This window comes from Neovison vison, chromosome 8 (genome assembly GCF_020171115.1).
Source record: "Neovison vison isolate M4711 chromosome 8, ASM_NN_V1, whole genome shotgun sequence".
Lineage (NCBI taxonomy): Eukaryota > Metazoa > Chordata > Mammalia > Carnivora > Mustelidae > Neogale > Neogale vison.
In genome coordinates this window covers 86,760,739-86,772,671 of record NC_058098.1, presented here as the reverse complement: position 1 = coordinate 86,772,671, position 11,933 = coordinate 86,760,739, and positions in this window count along the sequence as shown.

Here is an 11,933-nt window from a genome sequence, read left to right as displayed (position 1 = left end):
AAGACCTGACCTTTACTGCTCACCTGCTTGTATCCACTGACCTTTGTCCCACATTTTTCCTTAAGCTCTTCTTTCCATCTTTATCTCATTGCTCAGGCAAAAAACCCAAGAGGCCTGGCATCCCATGATGGCATGGAAACAAAAACTACCCTTCAAGCATCAACAGCTGCCCAGACAGAGAATCCCAGCCAGCCCATACCACCCAGACCAGGCTGAACTTAACTCCCCACACACAGCTGTGCAGAAGGACCTTGGAGGGAACTGTAGAATGACTGACAGTTACCTTAACCTCATTATAATACTAAAATCTTCACCCAAGGAGGAGCAGAAACCTCATTTACATAACCCACAGGACAGGTACAGGCCTGTTTCCTGAAGGTTCACGGCAACATCTTGTCCCCCTCTATGGAAAATGACAAGGCTCCTCTTTCTGAATATTCATCCCGAACTTAAATAAAAGGAACCCATTCACTCTTGCTCGGGGAGTCAAGGCTCTGGAAATTATTCCCTGTGATCTCCTTATTTGCTGCAAATAGAGTCTCCTTTGTGCGACAACTCCACCTGGTGTAATTTCTGTCTGTGACTCACCAAGGAGCGAACTCATGTTAGTTCAGTTACAGGGCGACTTGGTTTGGAAGTCATCCAGAAGAAGTTGGTTTCATCCAAGGGGGAAAAAACCTATCAGAATGAAGTCCTTGCGGGAGTTCAGGACATATCGGCCCAAATATGCTGCTTGGGTGTATTGATCCTTTTGAGCTGAAGGCACTTGAAAAACAGCAGATGTGGGGAGAGGTTCTCCCTGAACTGCCCTAATCTGCCTAAAGACAGAGCCTCCGAAAGGAACTCCATCGTCCTAAATCCCCAACCTGGGGGCTTCATCCACCAGGGAAGACATTCCTCTCCCAGGAGAGCAGACTACAAGTCCACAGCACCCCTAGACAGATGCTGTCACACCCTCATAAACCTCCCATCTGTCCTTCTGAGGGCCCACTCATCTTTCCCCAAATCATTTGCTCTCCCCGAAGTGACCTGCATCTCCCTCCCCTTCTCTATGAAGATGGTATATAAGCTTTCAAGTGTCCTCTCTTTTTCAGGTGTTTGCTTTTTTTCCCCCTCTGTGATGCCCTTGTCTGTGTAATGGTCAAAATTAATAAATGTGTATAACTTTTCTCCTGTTCATTGTCTGTTGCCGATTTATTTCACAGACCCAGCTGTTGAATCTAGGGGAGTAGAGTGACAGTCTTTCCTCTCCTACATCCTCATTCATTCTTTCTTTCTCTCTTCAGATAGATATTGAGCACCTACCTTGCCAAGTCGTATGCCAAGGGTTAGAGATACTAGGCTGAAAATGAAATAAAGATCAGGCCCTTAGGCGGTGTCGTGGAAGGACCAGACATTAAACCCGCATTGGTAGGAAGAGCTCAGCTGGTTTCCTGGCATCCTGGCCCATCTTGGTGGACTGAGGAAAGGAAGGTTCTATGAGTGACAAAGGACTTTTTTGGGAAAAAAGTATTCGCGCATGGCCATTTCTCAGCACCTCTGGGAAGGGCAATTTCACAGAAAACACAAGTTCCGTGTCCTGTGGGTGCCAACATTTTTAAAGTACAGTCTCTGAATTTCTTCATATTATTCTTTTTTTTTTAAAGATTTTATTTATTTATTTGACAGAGATCACAGGTAGGCAGAGAAGCAGTCAGATAGAGAGGAAGGGAAGCAGGCCCCCTGCTTAGCAGAGAGCCCGATGTGGGACACCATCCCAGGACCCTGAGATCATGACCTGAGCCGAAAGCAGCGGCTTAACCCACTGAGCCACCCAGGCGCCCCATATTATTCTTTATATGCTCTGTGGAAGGCACTGCTATTACAGATCTTCCCTGACATAAGATGGGATTAATCCCTGATAAACCCATTATAAGTTGAAAATATCCTAAGTCAAAAATGCACGTAATTCATCAACCTATCGAACTTCACAACTAAGCCCAGCCTGCCTTAAATGTGCTCAGAACACTTACACAAGCCTACGGTTGGGCAAAATCATCTCACACAAAGCTAACTTTATAATAAACTGTTGAGTATCTCACGCGAGTACTGTACTGAAAGTGGAAAACTGCACGGTTGGACGGGTGCCGAATGGTGGTAAGTGTGTCAGCTGTTGACGCTTGTGGTCACGTGGCCCATGGGGAGTTGCAGCAGAGAGCGGCGCCGAATATGACCAGCCTAGGAAATGATCCAGATTCAAGATTCCAAGTATGGTTTCTTTTTTTTTTTTTTAAGGTGTTATTTATTTATGACAGAGAGAGGCAGCGCGGGGAGCTGGAGAGGGAGAAGCAGGCTTCCCAGCGGAGCAGGGAGCCCAACTTGGGGCTCAATCCCAGGATCCTGGGATCATGACCTGAGCCAAAGGCAGACACCTAATGACTGAGCCACCCAGGCGCCCCTCAAGTACGGTTTCAACTGAATGTATATCACTTTTGCACCACCGTAAAGTCAAAAATTTCTAAGTCGAACCATCGTAAGTAAAGGGCTATTGGTACCCCCATCTTACAGACAAGGAAACTGAAATGCAGAGAGAATAATTCACTTGTCCAAATCCCTCAGGAAGAAGAGCTGGAAGCATACCTTGGGTCTGTAAGAGCTGATTTTTTTTTTTTTTAAGATGTTATTTATTTATTTGAGAGACAGTGAGAGCGCATGGGGGGTGGGGAGCAGACTCCCTGTTGGGGCTTGATCCCAGAACGCCAGTATCAGGACCCAAGCCTGATCAACCCTGGCGCCCCCCCAGACACCCCTATAAGAGCTAAGGTAAGCCAGCTCTAGAAAGATGGCCTTCAGTGAAGGAGCTCGTGAAAACCTACCAGGCCATTTCACTGGCAGCTCCGTGGGGCACCAAAGACACCAGGTGCCACCAGCAGAGCTTCCAACTGGGGGCTATTGGTGTCAAAGTGGTGGGAGGGGGCTTTGGAGCTGGTGTGGGAGATGGTGCTGGTGGCCTCAGCCGTCCTGGTGGGCAGCCAGTGGGCACCTCATGGCATAACACTTACCATGTGCCAGGCACCACCTAAGTACTTAGTATGGATGAAATTCAATTTAATATTTATAATTCCCATTATTACAAATTAGGAACTGAGTCCCAGAGAGGAAAGATAACTTTCCGAGGTCACATGTCTGATCAATATGGAGTCAGGACGTGAGGCAGGGTGTGTGGGACTGCTGGGCTTGTGTGCTTCAGAACTGTGCTGCCTGTCCAACGAGTCTATAAGGGACGTAATATCCTGAGGCTTCTTCTATGGTTCCCTCACCCCAGGAAGGGAGAGGGGAAGTGTGACAGATTGCAAACGTGGCTACAGGACTCTGTCGCGCCTTCCTTCAGGAGATGAAGTCCACTCTGAGCGCATGCTTGGCCTTGTGACTTGCTCTGAAGAGCAAGAGAATATCGCAGAAGCGAAGCTGTATCAGTTCCAAGCCTAGGCCTCAAGAAGCCTTGTAGTTTTGGCTATCCCCATCCTCGGAACCCTGCTGCCATGGGAAGAAGCCCGAGCAGGCGAGCCTGCTGGATGAGAGACGCAGGGCCCTGTCACCCTTTCATTCCGGCAGAGCCTCCCCACCACCCTGCTGTCTCGAACTATCCTGTGACCTGCCACCTCACCACAGACACATGAGCGAGCCCCGCAGAGCCTGTCTAGAAGACACCCGCCCATCCACAGAGCCATAAATAAATAAATGCCTGTTTCTTGTTCAAAGCCGCCACCGAGCAACTTGTTAGGTAGCAATAAATACAGCAAGAAATACCTTGAAGAGAGGGAAGGTATGAGGTTGGAGGAATTCCCACCAGGCAGGATGGATAAGTAGAAATCCTTCAGGCAGGGAAAAGAGATTCAGAGGAAGATGCTGGGGGAGAACGGGCCCTTTTCCCGCTTCCACCAGGTGGAGGAATGACAGTACTTTTCTGGAGAGAAATTACAGATCATCAGTGAGGAAGTTGAAAGCAGGAGTACTCTGCTACCTTTGGGAAGACAATCCCTAAGCAGTGAGAGGGGACAGCCTCTTTGGAGGGACAGTAGGGTTGCAGCTGGGCAGAGAGGGGAGCTCCTTCCACTCTCCCTGGGATCCTGCACTGGGAGGCAGGGTTCCACTCCCTCCCTGGTAGCAGGGATCCAGACAGTAGGCTGCAGGAGCCTACACTAGAGCAGCTGCCCTGAGTGAGAAGTGGACAGAAGGGAGAAAGGTTTAGCATGTACCAGGGACAAGGAAAGGGGGAGCCAACTGATCTGGAGGGAATGGCCGCTGGGGGAGGGGCGGCCTAAAATAACACCGCTGTTCAGAATACCAAAGGATGCCAGGCAACAAACACTACAGAGGGGAAGATTAAATGATACTTACTAAATGTCCTCACCATCTAAAATGTACATATTATGGTACAATCATGTCTTTTTGGTGTTCACGTTGGTAATTTTTTGACAGAGCCTATCATCTGCCCTTGTTTTGAAGGGTCACCCCTCCTCCTCGAGGAACCTGAATTTTAAAAAGAATCAAAGCCTGCAGGTTAAGGGAGATGCTGCATTGGTAGAATTTCAGGCGGTCATTCAAAGAGCAACAAAGGTTTTTCTTTTACGTGGGCCCCTTCCCCGGGCTCTTGGCCTCAGTGCCAGCCACGGAATCACAAAAAGGGGGCCTCAGCGTCGGACGCTTTCCATGACCCCATCCCCTTCCTCCAAAGTTGCCCCAATGTTTCTCAGATTTGGGGCAGCAGCTCTGTCCCCGGTTCCGAGCGTGGGAGTAGGGAACGGCCGCGCCCGCGCGCCGCCGCCAGAGGGCGCTGCGCAGCCGCCGGGTGCGTCGCGGCCGCCTGGGCGTGTGGCCTGGCGTGGGCATTTTTGTGTTGTTTAAATGCCAGCGTTTACTGCTCACTCTTTTCCCAAACATGTTTCTAATTTACCCGGTATCTCTTCTACGTGAAAAACTTGAGAAGAAAAAAAAAAAATTCATACTTAACTTTAGTTTCAGGGTGGGCAAAGGGATTTGACACCGAATGCAGTTTTGTTCCAGAAACCTCGGAGACTGGGGCCGAGCAGCCAGCAAGGGCTCCCCAGACGCTTTCCCTGGGTGAGGACAGAGACACTCAGGAACGAGCACACCGAACCCAGCCCCTGGAAATGCTCTTGCTAACCGCCGGCGAGCTCGCCGTCTTGCCTCTCCAAGGGGAGGATGGGTTTCGGGTCGGGCTCTGGGGCTGGTGTCCGCGGCCCGCCGGAGGGGCCACGCCGCGCCCCGAGCTCCCGCGGGGCCCCGGGCGGTGTGCGGCGCTTCGGGGAGCGGGGCGCGCGCGGCCGGGGCTGCGAGGTTCCGCGGGGGAAGGGGGACAGCACTGCGGGCGCAGGGCGAACTTGGGGAGGCAGAGGGCAGGAGCTCCGGGACGAGCAGAGGGGGAGTCCGGTCTGATGTGGGAGGTGGGGAGGGTTCCTCGGTTCCTGGGACTTGGGTGGAAGCTAACAAGCCTGACCAGCACATATAAAAGGCATGGGCGAAACGACCCAAAGAGCTTTTTGACTGATGGGAGGTCTCGGGCTGATAAAGCTCCTAATCCCTGGGGTGGGAGCTGGGGTGAGGCTCTGGTGGGGGAGTGTCTTGATTGGCGGCTGGGTTCTGTTTTTGAGACCTGAAAAAAAAAAAAAAAAAATCCCCTGTCCCCTGGGGAGATTTCTCAGTCACTTTTCTCCTGCAGGAAGCTGCTTCTTGTTGGAGCCTCCTGGGATTGGCAGAGTTAAAATCCTTTAACCCAGGATGCCTTGGGCCTTTTGTTCAGCTCTGACAATGGAATTGGGTGGAGGGGGCTGGGAAGGCAAGTAGCTGGGTCCGGGTGTATCCATGGGGTGGGGGTCTGGTAAAGCTGTGTGCAGTCACTGTGTGAAAAAGAAGCAATTTAGTCGTGTGGGGGGGGGGAGGGTGTAAGGGAGTCCAAGGCATAGGGCACCAGCTCGTTAACACGTGTATGAGTGCCTGCTGTGTGCGCTCAGCAAACCCTTAATTACTCAGGGAGACCTTCCAAAACTGAGAACTCAATACTGGTCCCTAAAAGGTTGGGTAATGGGTTTTTCTTGCATCTGAAATCCGAGGGAAAAGATCTCCCGGCTCCCCTGGGCTCCCAGATTCTTCTAGATGTCTTTGTCTTCTAAAATCCTGCTCCCACAGGGCAGCACTTAGTTAAGGACACTCAGAAATGCATACTCTTCAACCATATTCATCATCAGAAAACTGTTGCTTTGAATATATCATGCCCTTGGCTCGTAATCCTTAGCAGCACCCACTAATTCAAGGGACTTGGAGGACTCTTATCAAGCCCTCTCACCATGCAGACCTTTCTTCCCCAGCTCCCCATGGGCATTCCCCTCCTCCCCCCAAGCCAGCCTGGCCCCTCATGGTCCCTTGGACAGGTCTTGAATTCTGCAGCCTCCCTGTATGGCCCTGCTGCTCTCTTCCTGGGATACCGACCCCATCCCCCTCTTCACCGTCTAGCCAGTCACATCCCTGCTCCATCCAGTTCTGGCATCAGCAGGTCAGTCAACGGGCGTTTACTGAGAACCCATTGCATGCAAGGCATGTTCTGGGCCTGGGGACTACATCAGAGATCAAGACAAATATGGGCCATGAGGATTTTATGTTTTTTTTTTTTTTTTTAAGATTTTATTTATTTATTTGACAGAGAGAGATCACAAGTAGGCAGAGAGGCAGGCAGAGAGAGAGAGAGATGGGGAAGCAGGCTCCCTGCTGAGCAGAGAGCCCGATGTGGGACTCGATCCCAGGACCCCGAGATCATGACCTGAGCCGAAGGCAGCGGCTTAACCCACTGAGCCACCCAGGCGCCCCGGATTTTATGTTTTAAGGGGAGGGAACAGAGTAGACACAAAGCCAAACAATTTCACTTGTTGATAAGGACTATAAAGAAGCTAAACGAATGTGCTAGAGTAGGGGTGTTGGGGGTGGAGTGGGGCCGATAGTGCTGCTTTAGTTAGACAGAGAGGGTCTCTTTGTGGAGGTGACCGTATGGATGGGAAGGAGGCAGCCCGGTGAAGATATGGGGAAGAGGGCTCCAAGCAGGAGGAAGAGTGAGTGCAAAAGCCCTGAGGCGGGGATGCACTGGTAGTGATCTGGAGACACCATGGAGACCACTATGGCTGGGACAATGGGAACAAGGAGATTTGAGGGGCTCTGGGGACATAGTCAGGGGCTAGATCATCAGTCCTTATGGGACCAGGTAAGGAGTGTGAGTTTTATTTTGGTTGCAGTGGGAAGTGTTTGGAGCCCCTTAGGAGAGTGAACAGATTTCATTTACCCTTTAGAAAAACCACTGGCTGCTTTGCAGAGCACAGACTAAGAGCTGAGGAGTTGAGATGCGGTTGGGAAGTCGTGGCAAGAAGAGATAAAACCAGGGTGGTGGCTATAGAGATAGTGAGATGCAGTACTGATTTCTGGAGCAATTCTGGAGGTATAGTCCATAGGACTTACTGATGATCTGACTTATGACAGAAGAGAGGAGTTAAGGATGATGCCTCCCTTTTTGGGCTAATTGGATGGGGGGAAGGGATGCCCATTTTGGGGGAAGAGGTGAATCCATAGTTCTGTTGTGGCCACGCCAAGACCTATCAGACATCAGCTGGACCTGTGGAGGAAGGTTTGTGTCTGGAATTCAGGGGTGTCTTGTCCTCAGACTTAAATTTGAGAAGAACCGTGTAGATGGAATTCAAAGCTATGCCTTGGATAATTTCATTTAGGGAAAGAGTAAAGACAGAAGGGAAAGGGCTGACACAGAAGCCATGTCAACATTTAAGGATCTGGTAGAAGGAAACCAGCAGAGAGAACTGAGAAGAACAACCTGTGAAGTTAGGGGGAAAAAACCCACAAGATTGGATTATAAGGAAACTGAGTAAAGGAAGTATTTCAAGGTGGAGGATGTATTGGTCTGCTATTGCTGGGTAACAAACAATGACCAAAATCTCAGTGGTGTATAACAGTAAATATTTCTTTTACTCACACATCTGTGGGTCATCTGGAGGTCAGTGAGATGTGGTTGACCTTGGCTGGGCAGCTTTAAGCTTCAGTTGGGTCTGAGTCTGTTCTATGTCCGTGTCCCTTATCATCCTTGTACCAGCAGGGTGGTTAGGGTACGTTATTTCCCATGGGGATAACATTGGCAAAAGTATGCAAGTAGAAACACAGGATGCCTCCTTTGGCCAAGGCTTAGAACTGGTGCCATGTCACTTCCTATAATCCATTGGCTGAAACAGGTTATGCCACCATGCCCAAAGTCAAGGGGCAAGAATGTATACTCTGCCTCTAGCGGGACAGACTGCAATATCATACAGAGATAAATATGGCCACAGGGCAGAGTGACAAGAACTAGGACCAATAATCAGTCCACCACAGCGTGTTTAAACATGTTCAGTGCCACTGGGAGACCAGAAGAGACAAGGACCATGAGCTGGCCACTAGTTTAGTCAAGATGTGGGTCATTGGCCTTTTTAGTAAGAGCTATTACAACAGAATGGAAGGATAAAAGCCCCGTTGGAGTGGGTGGAGGTGAGAATGGGAGGTGAGGGAGAGGACTGTCAGTCTAGAGACAACTCTCTCAGGAACATTTGCTCTGCAGAGAAGCTGCAAAATGGAGTAGCTGGCAGGAGACATGAGGCAAAGGCTAATACGTTTTTAAATTTGGGGAATTAAATCCTGTTTTATTGGGGTGCCTAGGTGGCTCAGTCTGTTAAGTGGTTGCCTTTGGCTCAAGTCATGATCCTGGAGTCCTGGGAATGAGCCCCATGTTGGGCTCTCTGCTCCGCAGGGAGTCTGCTTCTTCCTCTCCCTCCACAGCTCCCCCGGCTTGTGCGCTCTCTCTCTCTCTCTCTCTGTGTCAAATAAATAAATAAAATCTTTTTAAAAAATTTAAATAAATAAATAAATAAATAACTCCTGTTTTACTTTGATGGGAAGGATCTAGCAGAAAGGAAGAAGTCAACAATGCATGAACCAGAGGGCATCCATATGCTGTGAAAGGGGAAGGGGCCCAGGGCCCAGATGCAGGGGCTGGCACCAGATGGGTGCAGAGAATGCAGAGCTGCAGACGTTCTGGTGGCTTTGGTGGCAGCAAGATCACACAGTTGGTCTGATTGTACCTGTTTTCTCTGTGAAGGATACCTGAGGTCACACGGAGAGCGAAAGAGGAAGGGTGTTGAAAATACGCAGAGAGAGGAGAAAGTGTGAAGTTGTTGCACTGTAGAGAGGGAAAAGAAATTTTCTAAGAAACTGTAGTAGGATTGTCAAGCAGGTCAAATGCCTATTTGAAATTTACGGCTGTAAATTTGAAGTGAGTCCATCTAGAGCAGCTGGGGAATTTTCTTCCAGCGGTGCACAACTGCTCGGTTGCAGGTGTGAAGTAAACAGTTTGATTTAAGCACAGCTGGGTTTTCGCCAGGTGAATATGATGGAGAGAGACCAGTGTAAGGAAGTTAAGAATGTTTGCAAGGGAGATTTTGTGTGCTGGATCACAAAGTCCCAGCTGGATGAGAAGGGAAGACCAGAGGGGAGACACAGAGTGGAGGAACAGTAGCAGGATGGGTTGGAGATCTCAGGTGAAATGGAAAGACTGGAGGGGGTGGTGCCTAGGTGGGTCCAACTCCTGATTTCAGCTCAGCTCATGATCTTGGGGTTGTGAGATTGAGCCCCAGGGCAGGCTCTGTGTTTTGTGGGGAGTCTGCTTGTGGATTCTCTCCCTCTCTCTCTTGCTCTGCCCCTCCCCCCCACTCTCTTTCTCTCTCTGAAATAACAAATGAATACATTTTTAAATGTTTATTTATTTATTTTTAAAAATATTTAATTTATTTATTTGACAGAGAGAAATCACAAGTAGGCAGAGAGGCAGGCAGAGAGAGGGGGAAGCAGGCTTCCTGCCGAGCAGAGAGCCGGATGCAGAGCTCGATCCTATGACTCTGGGATCATGACCTGAGCCAAAGGCAGAGGCTTTAACCCACTGAGCCACCCAAGCACCCCAATACTTTTTTTTTTTTAAAGAAAGACTGGACGGGGTGAATTGGAGGGCTGGCCGTTGGGGGTTGTCTTTGAATCTGAGATCTTGGGGTGGTGTTGATAGTCATGGTTCCAAGGTCCAAGGTATAACCAGGAAGCTAAGGCAGGGCAGGAGAAAATATATCACTAGGGCTAAGGCAGTTAAGGGAATTAGCAGTCAGAGCGTTGGGATCATCAGCACTGATGCTGAGGTCACCAAGAATGATGGCAGGGTAGGAGAAGACCCTGGTGCCCAGTTCACCAGGGAACAGGCAAAGTGACCAGGAGGATGATAAGGTGACACTAACTAGGAGAAGTGGTAGGTAGTAAACTCTGATGACATGTATTCCAAAAGAGCTGGGTTTCTGAAGAGGGAAGAAACAGATTGCAAGTTTTCATGGTCAGTGTGGACCACTTTCGCATGGCCTGAGGGAGAAAAGAACCTCCAGTGGAGAGAGCTATGGGGACAGCTGGGTCCTCAGGGGACAGACAGGCTCCAGGAAGAAGGAAGTGAGGGTCCTCCTCTTGGAGGTTTAGAGTAGAGGCCAGGGTATAGTATGGGAGGGCAAGGAGGGGAGGGGGGTTGCGTGGGGGATGTTCAGCAGTAGGGTAGGGGTTCAGGCTGGGATGAGTGGGCAGAAAGCATGATGGGTCTGCTCTCCCTGCTGTTGGAGACCAAGAAGGAAGGTGTCAGGGCACCCACACCCCGCCACTCTGTGGAAGCTTCCCAGATTACCCTAGGGAGCAGGAGTTGGGAATAACAGACTTGCTTTTCCTGGAACCGCGGTAACTTTGGTTGCTCGTGATTCTCAGGCCTTATCACCCACTTCCAGGTGTCTTCGGCGTTCTTCAATGTGGGTTTCTTATTCCCTCAATGAGTTGCAAGTTTGGACAGGAACCCCAGATGTGCCTCTTTGCACCACTCAAGTCCAGCACAGTGCCTGACATGAAGTGGGTGCTTCTCAAATGTTTGTTGATTGAGTTGGATACAAATGAGGTAATGGTTCCCTTTAAGGCCCAGAGTGGGGGCCGTCGTCTGGCGGTGGTTGGGGGGGGGGGGGTTCCTTCTGCCTGGGTTCCCCACCCTGCCCCCACCGGCCAGCTGCCACACGGCCGCCCCTCCCCCTCCCCCGCAGCCACAGCCGGCAGGGCGAGTAACCCGACGCCCGGCCCGCTCCCCCGCCCGTCCAGGCTCCCGGTGGCCAATGGCTGCGGCCAGAGCCTCCGCGGGGAGCCTCGGGGCCCTGGCGGCGCCGTGCGGGCCAGGCTGGAGCTGGGGCACCGGGAGGCGAAGGGCTACCCGCCTGCGCCCGGAGCGGCCCGGCTCACGCCGCGCGCCGGGCTCCCCAACCTACAGACGCTGGGCGCTTCCCTCCCAGGTCCCAGCTCGGACTGGTCCTGCTCTGCGCCCCAAGCCAGGAGCCCAAAGGGACCCGGCAGTCAGGGCCGGCTGTGGCACCCAGAGGGCCAAGTCGCCCCCCTCCCCCTCGCACCCCGGCCCAGGAGTCAGGACACTTGACTTGTAGTCCCCCCACCCCCACCACAGGGCTTTGACGCTGAGAGACCTTGGGCAGTCACGGGATCTGAGCCTCCGTGTCCTGTCTATGGTTGAGGCTAGTTCTCACTCACCTCTCAGGGGGCCGGTGAGAGGACCCAATCAGTGAAGGGCGGGAAAGTCCTCCCAGATTAGCCCGAGGACAGTCCAAACCCAGTGCATCGTGACCTGTCCCCACCTGCCCCCCAGCAGATGGGAAGTCAGGTCCGCCCACCCACCATTCCGGTTCCGCCCACCATCCAGGGAATTCCCTGGGTTCAACGGAAGAGCCCAACAACGCTTTCCTGAACACCCGCAGTACATGCATTTCCTGCAGCTCCTTTCT